This window comes from Podarcis vaucheri (genome assembly GCF_965113315.1).
Source record: "Podarcis vaucheri genome assembly, chromosome: 5".
NCBI classification, from domain to species: Eukaryota; Metazoa; Chordata; class Lepidosauria; order Squamata; family Lacertidae; genus Podarcis; species Podarcis vaucheri.
In genome coordinates this window covers 102800545-102816457 of record NC_138763.1, presented here as the reverse complement: position 1 = coordinate 102816457, position 15913 = coordinate 102800545, and the positions used below count along the sequence as shown (strand labels likewise).

The 15913-nt window shown below is 41.3% G+C and overlaps 1 protein-coding gene and 1 long non-coding RNA gene across 5 annotated transcripts in view; both read left to right on the top strand.

The window, feature by feature from the left end:
* PHF21B (PHD finger protein 21B) overlaps positions 1 to 15913 on the top strand; it is a 190063-nt gene that overhangs the window by 50414 nt on the left and 123736 nt on the right. The gene's annotated exons all lie outside the window — the stretch shown is intronic.
* On the top strand, positions 13223 to 14136 carry LOC309532742. Its single transcript, XR_014219997.1, has 2 exons — positions 13223 to 13574; positions 13607 to 14136. It is a non-coding gene; the product is annotated as an uncharacterized lncRNA (long non-coding RNA).

The window sequence follows — 15913 nt, the reverse complement described above, 5'->3', positions numbered from 1 at the left end:
GGAGTGAGACATCCTGATCCTTATCCGGTCCTTTACCGCACCCAGGGACTGATTCAGAACACTCACTCCTTCACCTGGCTTGAATGAAAAGCACAGCGCTGGATGTCACCCCCTCAGTCTCCACCTTCAGAGTCTCCATCTCCCAGTGCTTTCATGGAATTGTCTGAGTGCATGGAGAATAAATTAAGAGTTCCGTAGATCCCTGCAGCATAACTGGCAAAGGCTATGCTCCACCACTGCCACATTCTGAAATTAGCCATTCAAACATTGCACCACAGAACCTTCCAGGTGACAAAAGCAGCGTGACAGCCAGCTGCACCATAGTCGACCACAGACTTCATGCACCACAGACTCCATGGCCCTGCTGGTAACATAAGACCAGGGCATCATGGTGGGTAGGCACGCTTTGGTGCAAACAAGCTGCTTCTGTGCATCTAGATAGCTGGCAAACTCTAGTAAAAACTTTGGGAGATGTGAATTAATCCTGTACTTACTTTATGTAGCAGTAAGTCCCACTATTTTCAGTTATGCTTACTATGAGGGATTGCAGCCTTAATCATGCACAACTCTCAACCACATGGAAATAACACACTTTTAAGTTGATAGGGTTGCCATATATGTCCAGAATATTACAGTCAGCAGCAGTGTCTGGGCAGAAATCAGAAGAAAAAAATGTTTAGGAAAATCTGGACGTATGGCAGCCCATGGAAGCAGTGCCGTTTCTGCCGTTTCCCCATCAAAATAGCCCCAAAACGTGGTGTGTGTGTTTTTTGGGTCAATTTTGCCCAAAAATCTCACAAAAACTCTCAACAACTTTTTCAATGTTTGAAATATGGCAACCCTAAAGTTGAGATAACACAGTCCTGTTTATTGTTTAGCACGTCTCTGCAAATCTAATCCCCTAATACAGTCATACCTCTTGTTACATTTGCTTCAGGTTAAATCTTTTCAGGTTGCGTCCCGCGGCTACCCGGAAGTACCAGAAAGGGTTACTTCCAGGTTTCGCCGCTCACACAGATGCTCAAAATGACGTCATGCGCAGAAGCGGTGGATCACGACCTGCACATGCGCAGACGCGGGTTACGTTCTTCTCATGTTGCGAACGGTGCTCTGGAACGGATCCCGTTCGCAACCAGAGGTACCACTGTACCGCCGTTTTTCGCAATTTCATATCTCAGAATGCTAACTCATACATTCCATTGAAATCCACATGAATTTCTATGACTTTCACAAAAGAGGGGAATTGGGGCGGAGGTGCTATCTAGATAGTTCCTAGTTATTATCTTGAATTTAAACCATTACTTCTGTTGGGCAACAGAAAACATATATAAGAATTTGGAAAAATAACTTTCAGATTATGTTTATTTTAATCACACTATTAAATAGAATAGAGGAGGCTTTCAAACCCCTCAGTTTTTATATTGCATGCTTGTTTAGGTCACCTTAATGGTCAGTGGGGAGATACAGATTGATGAAATATGTTAAATACTTCATATCATCTGTGAGGGTTATGGGTTAGAATTCCACCTCTGGGTTCACTATGTGGCTGCAACATCAAGTGACGACTGCAAATGTGAAAAAGCCACCACAGAACTAATATCACAGAGAGGAGAACTTTTATAACACCCAACATCAGTTCACATCCTCTGCTGCTGGTCACCAAATGCTGAACAAAAAAAGATGAGGAAATAAGTGTTAATTTGAATGTCTGAATGAGCCTTTGAACCCATGGATTTAAACAAGATTTAAGTACCACCTACCTTCCTTCCACAACCCCAATGGATTATGCCAGGTGCTTGCAAAGCTGTTAGATTTGGTTCCAAAGCCATAAAGCTGATCTTTCTTCTTCTTTTGTGATCACTCGTAGCTGAGTTAGATTGTCTTCCATGAACACGGTCTTAACAGTGAGTCTATAAGTGACTGTGAAGGCCAGTTCTGGATCCATACATCCTTCCACAGTAAATAATAGGTACTTGACCCAGTGTACACACCAGATCCTATACACACCAGAGATTGTATCACATGGCGAGAAAATAAATATTGCAGTTTATTAAATATGGGTAGAGGGAGAGGGTCTGAAATGTGGATTCCCGTTAACTTTGTTAATGGATTTTAGTTTGGATCCTTCATTTTTTTAAAAGCAGACATCATTTCTGTGAGTTAATATTTCAACATAACGTTTGTTTCCTGAATATTTGATAGCAGCTCTGCCACCAGACGCCTCTTTTAGCAGGTGTCATGACAGCACCTCCTGAGAAGGGAACACGAAGAGCTGGGCTCATTGGTGATACAAGTGCAGAGTGTACTTTGTCCTTCGGACCTTATTTGAATTCTAAAAGGACATCCGTGCCAACTGAAAAGCAAAGGCAGCAGCCCTGAATCCCTCCCTCCTCTTTTCAAGTGCAGCCAGCTCTGAAATATAATTCATATGATCACTTTAGGGTCATTGTACCGAGTCCCTAAAGACCAACTGCATCGTCATGTAGAATTGGTCAGAGAAATACGTGGGGCACATTTTCTCCTCCTGTAAAGGAACTGGGAACAACTATTTCCAATGTGATGAATAAACATGATGGGACTGTCCTTCATAAAAGAACTCATGTGAACTCATTGATCATGCTGCTGAGGTTTTGAGTATTTTTTCCACATCTTTTTTGAAACACATGCATACTGGTCACCAGTAGCCAGTCATAACATTGTCTGTGATTTAATATTACCTCTTTTGGAGGATTCAGTAATTTGTTGCCTGAAGGCTGCAGTTAGCAAATTGGGAATAGTTTTTTTTTTTTCCCCTGCATAATTTTTATTGGTTTACAGAAATCAAAGCACAGAACAAACTGTATCAAAACTCATATCCATCACTAAAAGAAAAGAAATAAGACTTCCTTCAGTCCACGAATCGTCCAAAATAACAATAAACAATAAATCCGCATTTCCATATTTATAATGCCATGGCATTACCCTTTACCTCTTACAGAGCACCTTGGAAACCTACTAGTGTTATCTGTTCATCGATTAAACTTTCCAGATATTTCGTAAGACTTTCCCAATTTTTAACAAACCTCTGATCCTTTGTATATCTAATTTTACCTGTCATCCTGTCCATCTCCACATATTCTAGTAGTTTGGATCTCCATTCCTCCGTTGTCGGTAAACTCTCTTGTTTCCAATTTTTAGCTATTAGGACCCTTGCTGCCGTTGTTGCATACTGGAACAATTTGTAATCTTTCTTCTTTATCTCCGTTCCTACCATACCTAGCAAGAACGCCTCGGGTCTTTTGACAAAGGTATATTTTAACATTTTCTTCATTTCGTTATATACACTCTCCCAGAACCCTGTAACCTTTTGGCATTCCCACCACATGTGGTAGAAGGTCCCCTCCCTTTCCTTGCACTTCCAGCATTTATTGCAGGATCCGTACATTCTGGCTAATTTAACCGGGGTCAGGTACCAGCGGTAAAACATTTTCATTAGGTTCTCCTTGAGTGACACACAGGCCGTAAATTTAAGATGTTGTTTCCAGAGTTTTTCCCACTCTCTGAAATAAATATTGCGACCGAAATCTCTAGCCCAATGTGTCATTACCGCCTTAACCTCCTTGTCAGCTAAGTTCCAGTCCAGTAAATACTTATACATTTTAGATAATATTTTTGTATTATTCCCCAAGATCTCGGTTTGGAATCTAGAATTTTTATCGGCGTAGCCTTTGTCTTTGACATCTTTCCTAAACATATCATTTATCTGGTGGTAGTGTAGCCAGTCATATACTTGAGATTTGACCTGGTCATACGGCCTCATTTTCCACTTTCCTTCCTCCTTCATTAGCAGTTGTTCGTAGGTTGCCCAATTGGCTCCCATGTTAATCTTTTTAATAGCCATAACCTCTAGTGGAGATAACCATTGGGGTGTTCTAGGTTCTAACATATCCTTATACCTTTCCCAAACCTCCAACAGAGGGCCCCTGAATATATGATTCCCAAATCCTTTGTGGCCCTTCTTCCGCCCATGCCACAGATAGGCGTGCCACCCGTATCGGTTATCGTGGCCCTCTAAGTCTAACACTTCCCTATCTTCTAATTTTATCCATGTCTTTACCCAGCATAAGCAAGATGCCTCATAGTATATTTTCAGATCAGGTAGGGCGAAGCCTCCCCTTTCTTTCGTGTCCGTCAGTAATTTGAACTTTACTCTCGGCTTCTTCCCCTGCCAGATGAATCTGGAAATCTCTCTGTGCCAAGCTTTAAATACCTTTGTACCTTTGATAATCGGGATATTTTGAAAGAGAAACAAAATTCTTGGAAATACCGACATTTTGATTGTGGCTATTCTACCCCAGAATGACAGTCTGAGCCGACCCCACGTTTCTATATCCTTCTTAACTCCTTTCCATACCGTTTCGTAGTTGTTTTTAAATAAATCTATATTTTTTGGCGTTACCCATATCCCTAAGTATTTCACCTTCTTTGTTACGTCTATTTCTATTTCTCTTTGTAGTTCCTCGATTTCATCTGCCTGCATGTTTTTAGCTATTATTTTTGTTTTTCTTTTGTTTAATTTGAAGCCTGCTACTTCCCCAAATTGGTCGAATTCTCTAAGTACCTCTTTTGTTGAATCCAGTGGATCTTCCATTGTTACGACCAGATCGTCTGCAAAAGCTTTAGTTTTATGTTCATGCTGGCCGACCCTGATGCCTTTAATTTCTTTGTTGTCTCTAATGGATTTTAATAGAACCTCTAATATCGTTATAAATAACAGTGGGGACAGTGGGCATCCCTGTCTTGTTCCTTTAGTTACTGTTATTTCTTCCGTCTCCACATTGTTTATTATCAATCTTGCTTTTTGTTCCGTGTATATTGCTTTTATCCCATTGAAAAATTCAGTACCTACTTCCATATGGTCCAGTTGCTTCAGTAGGAATTCCCAGTTTACGTTATCGAACGCTTTCTCAGCGTCCACGAATAGCAGTAAACCTTGTTTGTCACACCTTTCTGTTAGATATTCTATAATATTTATAATATTTCTTAAGTTGTCTTTCATTTGCCTTCCCGGCAAAAAACCGGCTTGGTCTCTATGGATACTATTTACCAAAATGGCTTTAAGTCTTCTTGCCAGGACTCCCGCAAAGATCTTATAATCTACGTTTAGTAAGGAAATCGGCCTGTAGTTTTTAATTTGCTCTAAGTCTGAATCTTGCTTTGGAGTTAATGTGATCAGTGCCTCCTTCCACGTCTCCGGTATTTCTCTTTCCTTTAAAATGTTGTTCATTACTTCTTGTAGTGGATTCAACAGAACCGATTCCATCTCTTTGTAATATCTACTAGTAAACCCGTCTGGGCCAGGGGCTTTTCCATTTTTTAAGTTTGTTATTATTGCTTTTATTTCCTCCGCCTCGATCGGGGCGTTTAGTTTCTCTTTATCTGTTGCGGGAATCTTATTAATATTCTTAGATATTAAGTATCTCTCTATTTCCCTTGTCTTATTCTTTTCTGTATTTCTAAAGAGTCCTCCGTAGAAATCCAAAAAGGCTCTCCTTATTTCTTTAGGTTTGCTTATCTCTTCTCCTTCCACCACTATCCTATTTATCGTATTCTGCTCCTTTCTTTTTTTCAGTTGCCAAGCTAATAACTTCCCCGTTTTGTTGGCATGTTCGAAATTCCTCTGTCTCAATCTTTTAATTTTCCATTCTATCTCTCTGTTTATCAGCATTGTATATTGGGATTGTAAGACTTTTATGTTCTCTTTTATTTTCTTATTTTTTGGGTTTTTAATTAGTTTCTGCTCGTTCTCTGCGAGTTGTTGTATAATTTCTTTTTTCCCTTTTTCCCTTTTTTAATTCTTTATTGCATTCTGTTGGATGAAAAAAACCCCGCATCACCGCCTTACCTGCATCCCATACCACCCTTGTCTTTATATTATTGCCTAAGTTATCTTCGAAGTATTCTTTTAGTCTGTTTTGAGCCTTTTCTACTACCTCTTGGTCGTCCAACAGATAGTCCTTCAGTTTCCATCTAATTAGTCTGCTTTCCTGCCCTTTCAATTCCATTTTTATTGGGTTATGATCCGAAATTGTTCTGGCCTGGATCTCCACCCGTACAGCTCTTGGGACTAGCTCTTTCGAGATCCATATCTGGTCTAATCTTGATGATGAATCATTAGGTTCTGAATGGAAGGTATATTGCTTTTCTAGGGGGTGTTTGAACCTCCAAATGTCTGCTAAGTTACAATTTTGGGCCAAGGAGAAGAAAGTTCTAGGTAGCTTCCCTTCTTTACCCTTTGTGTCCCTCAATCTATCCAATTCTAACGACACCACGCCGTTCATATCTCCTAGTAGTATAATTTTCTGGTCGGCGTAGTCAAATAGCCTTTCTTCCAGCCTCCCATAAAATTCTGACTTATTTACATTGGGCGCATATATTCCAACTATTATTATCTTTTCTCCCTGCCAATTTATTTGTACTGCTGATATCCTTCCTTCTTCATCTTTGAAAAGAGATTTCGCTTCAATTTGTTTATTTATATAGATAACCACTCCTCTCTTTTTACTCTGGTCTAAGGATATAAATTCATTCCCCAATCTTTGATTAATCAGAGTTCTTTTATGTTTCCTCGCTATGTGTGTCTCTTGGAGACAGATGACGTCTAAACCTTCCTTCTTCAGAATGTGCTCAATTCGGTTCCTTTTTCCTTTATTATTCATCCCATTAACATTCCAACTAAACACCTTTAACGCCATTGCGATTTAATTAAGGGAGAGGAAAAACAGCTATTGATTCCTTTTAAGCTTCCTCTTCAGACCCTCCTCCCTCCCCCCCTCCCCCCGAGCTCCCCGCCCCTCCTCCCAGGTCCCCCCCGGTCCCGCCCCCCCTCCTCCACCCCCCTCTCTTTGTGGTTTTAACTCTTTATATTTCCTTAGGAATTTATCTGTTTCTCCTGGATTTGTCAATTTTTGTCTCTTGCTCCTATATGTAAAGGAGACACCTTCCGGAAACTCCCATTTAAACTCGATATTATTTCTTTTGAGTATCTGTACCAATTCTTTGTAGGAGTCTCTACGTTTTAGAAGCCTAACTGGAATGTCTTTGAAGATTATTATGTTGTTTCCTCCAATATTTAACCTTTTCTCTCTATTCTTATGGAGAATCTTGTTTTTTATTTCCTTATCTTTGAATATAATTAAGCAGTCTCCTATGAATTTTTTATTCTTTGGAGGCTTGGCTTTCAGCCTGAAAGCCGATTGTATTGCCTTTTCTACCTCTTCTGCAGGTAACTCCAGCCAGAGGGCTAATTCTGTTATTAGTTTCTCCTTTATATTTTCTCCCTGAGCTTCAGGTATACCTCTCATCCTAAGATTAGCCTCCCTCTGTCTTAGTTCGTTCATGGCAATCCAGTCTTTCAAATCCTCTTGACTTTTATTCAAATCCAGTATCTCAGCTTTGATTCTTTCTTCCTCGCGTCTTACTTCTTTCAGTTCTGCTTTTGTCTTTTTCAGACCTTCCTCCACTGTCTGTGTCCTCCTAAATACCTCTTTCATTTGACTTTTCAATTCATTAACTGTTTCATCTAACTTCTTGTCTACTTCCCCAATTCTGTGTTCTACTTGTTCTAGTTTGCGCTCAACACTTTTCTCACTCTCTTTTATTTCCGCAAACATTCTCAGTATCTCTGCTCTAAAATCCCCTTCCTGCTTTGATCCCTTCCTATCCACTGGCGTTCCCCCTTCGGGCCTTTTCCCAGTATTTGACATTCTTAAATTTAGAAGGTAGCCTGGACTTAAATCACAATATGGTTACAGCCCTCCTGAGCAGTTACCTGTTTGCTTAATTGGCCCCGGCCCTCAATTTTTAACAGTGTTTAAGTTACACAAAGTTCGGCTTGTTTGACAGTCATTTAGCAGTCTTTAAATTGCATAGAAGTCATCTTATTTCTTTTCGCCGTGCTGCATCCTTGGGGATGTCAGTAAAAGTCCTTTAGTCTTAAAGTTCAAGAGAGTTCAAAAGATTAAAGAATCTTGTATTCGCAATAAGGGGAGTGCTTTCGATCGACACAGTAAGTTCTTAGAGATTTGTATCAGGAGAGTTAGTTTTGCAATTAGCGGATGAAAAGTTTCACCATCAAAGATCCCTAATCCATTCTACCTGGAAGAAACCATAGGGAGGAGAGATAAGAAAAGGGAGAGGGAGGGAGGGAGGGAGGGAGGAGGAGGAGAGGGAAACCGGGGGGACGGGCGCAAGATCGCAGGGGCAGAGAAAACAGAGAGAGAAGGTAGGGTCGAGATAGAATGTTCCAATCGCAGTAAATACTCTGTCCACTAGATGGCTCTCTCTATCGCTGCTAGGTTCTGGAGGCAGGCACACCACACGAATAAACCAAATAGTCCGGCAGCACAGAGCAAAAGATTATCTCCCAATCGTTCCCAATCGCTGAGCAGTCACCAGGAATCCGGAGACGCAAACACACCCAACTCTTCACTGTAGTGACAGGAGACGGCTAAAAGCACATCCACAAAGATTTAAGGTCAGGTACGTCCGTATTGCTGAATTTTAGTTATGTATGTTCTGTTCTCGCTAATGGCGCCGCTGGCGCTTCTCTTCCGCTTTTCTGCTTTTCCGCTGGGCGTTACGCGGTGGGAATGGCGTTTCAGCGTCCCTTCCGTTTTAATAAATGGTTTTAAATTAATAACTTCGTCCTCTGTTCCCTGTTTTAACACCTCTTTTTTAAAGAGGGTCAGCTGTTTTTATATAAGAGTCATTCAGGGAAACAAAATAGACGCTAGTGGCAACTCAGTACACTTATCTCCGCTCTGCAGTTTCTCTACGTTTCCGCCGATCCCTGGTAACGGCTGAACCCCTGTAGCTCCGCTTTTTTTCTCTCCCCGGGTTTTTAGTTTTCAAGCTTTTTAAAATTACTTAACCATCACTTTAAATCCGTTCCCGGTTTTCATGCTCTTGGAAGCGGAGCGCTAATCTCCGGCGAGGACTGGGCTGTCCGCTGTTCGGGGGGGAGGAAATGGCTGCCTAGGACCTGCTGCTCAACGCCGCTGTTCTCTTCACCTTACAAGGGTTACCTGACAGCGGTGCGAACCGGTCTCTGCTGGCTCCCTGTACCTCCGGACACCCTCCGGACGTGTTTCTGGGGTGCTCTCGCCCTCTTGCACCCCCTTTTCCCCCTGTTTGTCGGACTGGGTTCGTGCTCCTGGCCGAATCCCTTCTCGCACCGGAGACGCGCGCCACCGGAAGTCGCAAATTGGGAATAGTTAATAGGCTTGAAAAGGTGGAGGGAATGCCTTTTGAAATAACTATCTGTTTCTATCTTATTCTATCTTTTTGCTGCCTTTTTTCAGCAGTGCTAGGTAACTCTTGTCAGTAAGACAGCTATTTATTTGGAGGTGTTGCGTGCTCAAGGGACGGGAGGTGGCACCAGACAGATTCCCACCCCCCCAAGTTCTTTAATCTTATGAAATGTGGTATGAAACATATTCTTATGAAATATGAGAATTTTACCCAAGGGTGAATTAAACCCTGGCTCTAAGTCATACTATCTGTTTTCTGATTGGATAAACAGTATATATATGTAATATATGGAAGTGTCTGCCAAACAAAAAGTGAGTAAGAGTGAGAAAGAGCTATCTTAGATATTCTCCACTTTCTGTTTTCTAATAGAAATCAACAGTTTCTTTGGAGTGATTTCTCCCCTGCAATAATGAACTTTTCCAAATATTTGTCATCTCTCTCTACACACCCCTCCCTGCAATTGCTGATGCTTTGCACAGTTCTTTCCTTCTGGCTCATGTTTCTTTGCCCTTTGAAGATTAGTCTTATAGGTGATCTCACCCAAAAGGAGCTATGCAGTGAATGGGATGATATGTCTGCATTATGTGGCCAAATCTGTCACTGTGGCAATTATAAGTAATACCAAATGAGGCCCATCTAGGTGAATAAGTTAATGTTTTTGCAAGGAGTGCCATAAAATCACCAACAACAGGAGGTATTTTCCACACTATTGAAAATGTTTACAGGAACCAGTAAGTAGTTGGGACTCATTTCCATCAAAAATGCCATTAGGTCCAGCCTGTCTGTATTGTCCAGTTATGGGTTCTGTTTCCTGGTCCTCCTTTTACCTTACCTCCTTCAGTGTGACAGAACGTAGCTTTTGTCTACAGATGGGTTGTGTTTGTCTATACGCATTATTTTTTTAGCTTTTTGCATAAAGTACATACGGTTCATGGGGACGCGGGTGGTGCTGTGGGTTAAACCACAGAGCCTAGGACTTGCCGATCAGAAGGTCGGTGGTTCGAATCCCCACGACGGGGTGAGCTCCTGTTGCTCGGTCCCTGCTCCTGCCAACCTAGCAGTTCGAAAGCACGTCAAAGTGCAAGCAGATAAATAGGTACCGCTCCGGCGGGAAGGTAAACAGCATTTCTGTGTGCTGCTCTGGTTCACCAGAAGCAGCTTAGTCCTGCTGGCCACATGACCCAGAAGCTGTACGCCGGCTCCCTCGGCCAATAAAGCGAGATGAGCGCCGCAACCCCAGAGTCGGTCACGACTGGACCTAATGGTCAGGGGTCCCTTTACCTTTTACATATGGTTCTTAGTAGTAGCAGGCAGCTATTTTTGATTCCAGATATGATTAGTTGCTTCTCGTTCTCTGCTGATGCCATGTGATCCAACTTTTTAGTCCCATAATAAAACTTTTTGGCTACTTCATCTTATTGGATCACTGATTGTGATGTGAAAATTGCTCCATTTCCTGACACTTTGCAAGTTAAAACTATGAAAGATACAACAGATGCATCTTAAATGCTTGACTGGTACCAAGAAAGGCAAACATGTCTTTAGCTTATGCTTCTGTAATACAAAACAAAAGCTTACCTTGCACCTTGAGCTCATAGTGCTCTGCATTATTCTGCCTTCACTTTGCACCATTGGCTCTGCAGCTAGAATGGGGGCAGCTAAGCATGGCACACCCATGATGTCTGGGCATGGCTAAGTTTCTATGCAATGCACTTTGCAAAGGGAGGAGCTAAATATGTGGCTGCAACATTGTGTATAACATATCATCCAGTTTCGCTAGCCAACAATGAGATTAATAATAGTTACTCATCAGTAGATATGCAGTGTAAAATAATAATAATTCTAGATGCCCCTACAATCAATATAAAGCAAGAGATATAACGATTTAGAACAAATGAAAACATCCATAATAGAAGGTACTAAGTACAAAACTACAGTGTGACATCTAGAAACATTCAGTGCAGCAAAACATATTGAACGTTTTTGAAAACTCTGTATTAATTTATCTAGTGTCTCAAATAATCACAATCAGTCATGATGTATTTGAAAGGGCAACAGAGCTGATCATTTGTTCACCCCTTATATTAGCTTATCCATCCAGTTACACAGAAGCAGGCTGCTGTTCCCAACCAGTGAACACACTTAGCAGTCTTCCTCTCACTTTGAAGCATGTCTTATGTTCCTTAGCATCCTTTGCATGTAGAAATCACTCTCCAAAGTAGATGTCGTAGTCAAATTTGCCTTCATTTAAGTAAAGTAATGTAAAAGAGTAAAAAAAAGTGAAGTAATGTTTAAAAGCCTAAATTGTATTAAGAATTTTTATTAATAATATAGATGTACATCTCTGCAGAGATGCTCTTTGAGCGTGCTATGAATAAAGCCCTGTTCTTTGTTTTTATATTATGCAAACATGTGTCACAGTCGGCAGAAAACATATCGGAAGGAGCATTTCCTCCTGAAAGCCCTTTCTACTTACAAAGAATTCATAAGTTCTTATATTAAAAAAGATTTTTTTAAAAAAACAATCTCTGGTCCCTGATAAATCATAGGCACTATTTTAATAGACCAAAAATTGTGAGCACCATTTCTAATTTATTAATTCCTTACAGCTTGCAATCCTCATATTAAGTAATGCATCAATATAAAGTTGCTGTTGTCCTGTTAAATGGGTGTTTTCACCACCCCTCAATACCTTGAATGAATTCCTTCAAATGGGAGCTACCATTGACCTAAGTACCATTGACCCAGCTTTGTTTCTGACTGAAAATGCACCACTCTGCTTTGTCCCAGTTCCTGCCAACTTAGCAGTTCAAAAGCACACCAGTGTGAGTAGATAAATAGGTACTGCTGCAGCAGGAAGGTAAATGGTGTTTCCTTGCGTTCTGGCTTCCATCACATTGTCCCATTGCACCAGAAGCACTTTAGTCATGCTGGCCACATGACCCAGAAAGCTGTCTGTGGACAACACTGGCTCCCTTGGCCTAAAAATGGAGGTGAGCGCTGCACCCCGTAGTCAAATTCAACTAGACTTAACCATCAAGGGGTCCTTTCCCTTTTACCTTTCCCATCCACTGTGCATGCCTTCTTCTCATTGGCTGCTAATCTTCTTTTCCAAACCTTGGGAATTAATGACAGCTGATTGCTGACTGAAGGAAGTTTATGGTTGAAGAGAAGGGTAAATGAGGCTCAGTTTTTAGTGAGATGTTAAACCTCTGTTTGGGCTAGACCCCTTCAGGCTGTAGGCGGGACCTCCTGTGCCTGAGTGCTCCTTACACAAAACACAAAAACGCAAAAATGAACAAACAGAACCCCTCTTCCCATCACATTCAAAACAAGCATGCCAGGAAGAAGGGTTCTACCATTATCTTCTATCTGACATTTAGGTTTTTAAATGGCAGATTTATTTAGTTTGAAGGAGGAAAAATCAGTTGTGTGAGCCCCTCTTTGCAGGCAGTACAACTCAGGCACAAGTTTAGCACCTCACTGAGACAGCTAAGCATTAGCCGGCAACCACTTAGGAAAGATGCTCCAATGGTCTGTTAGCTGCTGTACACAAAACCCCAAATCAATTGAACTGCCTGCAAAACCTTCTGAGCTACATTTATTCTTTCTCTTCATACTCACCACAAACAAGGACATTTTAAGAGCCTGGGAGAAAAGATGACTAGGATATCGGGGGTTATTTTCATTATTCAAGTGACCTGGGATCTTTCGCTGAAGTTTGACCAAAGTTCACTTTCCTCATGACAGAGCTGTCCTTGGATCCAGTAAGCTGTCCCTGGTCAAATTCTACATCCTAAGAGCTCCTTTTATCCCCTTGTTTCTGTTTTCCCCTAGTCTGAAGCATCACATGCCACAGAGGGGGTTTTCGTTGTATTTTGTGCAGAAGAACAAAGACCTCCTTTGACCTGGATTTGGATGCATCTGTGATGGCCCACTTCACTGACGCCAGCTGAGCATCGTGCATTTAATTGATGAAATAATAATGATGAACCATGCCTGAACTCGCTCTGACTACCACTTGAAGCAGAAGCTGTGGTAAATCACGCTGCGCCTGCTCCCTGGCGGGACCTGGCCTCCCCCTTCCTTGGGGCACTCAGGCGTTGCCGGAGCGATGGGTTCCTGGAAGATTTGTGCACAGGCCTGCCTAGGATTTCATTTCAAAGCTCCCCAGCCCTGTTAGTGTATGTGAGAAAGGAGCCCCTTGCTTGCTTCTTAGGAAAGCCATTCCACGGCTTTAATGGAAGCCTGGTCTTCCAAACTACCCAGAGAAAAAGGCCCAAGTTCTACTGCTGTTACAGATGCAACAGCAAAGCTCGGTGATTGTTCTTGAGTTTGGCCAGCAGTGCTACAGCTATTTACAGGGTTGCTGCAGCGGTCCTTCAGCTGTGCATAATCTTCTGACATTATTCTTTGATGTTATGTCTTCTCTCAAAATTCTAGAGCTCAGAGCCATCCCATGAAGTTGAATGTTGGAAGATCCAGGGCAAAGAGAAATGTGAACTTAAACTGTGGAAGATGTTCCCACAAAAGGTGGTGGTGGCCACCAACGTGGATGGCTTTAAAAGGGGCTTAGACACATCCATGGAAGATGAGGCACTCGGTGGCTGCTAGCTGTGGTGTGTATGCTCTTGCCAACTGTGCTGAGTCAAAGCAAGGGGGCTTCCTGGGCTGTTGCAAGCACAGCTAGAGCATCTCAAGTTAGCAGAGCTTTTCAGAAGCTGCTTGCCATATCTATGAAGGCCCTTTCACTGTGGATATTGCTGTAATTTTTCTATTTTATGATGTTTTAATCTTTGTCTCAAAGCAGCTTACAGAAAAATAATAAAAAATACATAGTGGAAAGTGAAATACTGTATAAAATTCTTAAATAAATAAATATGGACTTCCACCATTCTATAAATGTAACAGAGTGGGATAAGGAAACCTCCTGCAAATTATGTTTGTTTCACCTTGACTGGGTTAGAGCTGCCAATCCCTTCCACTCTTCTTGTAGAAGATAGGAGTAGGTAAAAACTAAGCTGACATCCAGCCAGCTCCCCAGGAGGACAGAATTGAACCCCAATTCCTTTGTCCATCCTCAGCCAATATCTGCTCAGTTAAATGCATTTGCTTTATAGACTGGAAATCCCGCCCAGTAGAAACCAGGCAGGCACTATATCCCTGCAAAGTTTCAGACGTTAAATCAAAACATCCCCCCCACTCCGGATGTCTTTGCACTATGAATGTTCTCATTTCCTGATGTTTTAAATTTTGAACATAATGTGTTCTATATTCTTCTTCTTTGCAATCTACTTTCAGACACATGTGAAAAGCAGGGCATAATGTTTTTAAAAATAAATAAATAACCTGGCCTGTGCTATTGTCAGGCTTTGGGAAAAGATGACAATTTTAAGCTTAAGGAAATATTTCATTTCATTTTACTTTTAATTTGCATACCTGCTTTCTATATTACTATACACAAGGCAGTTTACAAGCTGAAGAAACAACAAGAAAGACAGAAAAGATTACACACCTAATAATCTGATCCAATAAAAAAGTCATAATAAAAATATAACTTTAAAATAAACAACATATCAAATAAATCAATAATCCGTTAGAATATAACGATAAACAGTAAAATTAAGTATCAGCAAATAATAAACAGTTTACTCTTAACAACTACAATAAATAATTACTTAACTATAATTAATAAAAATAACAGCAAGTCGGAATGCATGGCATCTCTTTGATCAAGAGACTTTGCTAAGTTGAGATGCTGTAGCTGTGCCTGCAACCTCCCAGGAAATTCAGCACAGTTGGTGAGATGTGAAATGGGGTGGAGATCAGGCTTCCCCACCCCCAAGGCAGCTGCACAACCTGCGCAAGTTGTCTTGCAGTTGTTTTGCTCAGGCAGCGAAGATGGACAGTTTTAGTTGCAGCTTGAAGGCTGCCTCCTTGTAAATCTGCTCAGGGCCATCTTGGTGCATTGGCCATGATGCTTCACAGCCTGGGATCCATTCTTCCCACCAGGCAATTATTCTCCTCCTGGTCTTGGATTTACAGTAAGGCAGCTTTTAAAGTCATTTGTCAAATAAAAACAAGCCCTTTGGATCAGAGCATTTCAAAGCCGCCAAGTGTTCCAATATTCCGCAGCTGCTTCATTTCCCCTTTCAGGTCAGTGGGATATAAAGATTAAGGCTTTTTATATTCCATTTATTTCAATGGGAATGCTAAACATTTCCCCCATGAAATCAATGGGATTTTAAAATGTTTAATGCTGGCTAGATCTTGCCCAGATACTTACAGTATGCCTAGGCAATTTAGTATGTGACCCTCTGCACATTTACTTTGCTGTACACCTCATTGAAGTGAATGGAGTTTACTTTTGACTAAGCAGTTTTAGGATTGCCCTGTTGCACCACAATTCTAAACCCACTTACTTGGAAATAAGCTCCACTGAATTCAATAGTAGGCGTGCTTAGGATTGTGCTGTTAATCAGTTTATTCAACTCAAGGCACTTGGGTCAATATAGGCTAATATATGGCAAGCTTTATAATCTGCAGGGTCCTGTGTGCAGCCCTTATTTTTTTTTGGGGGGGGGGTGTTTGTCATTATTCACCTTAGTAAATGTGACTATTT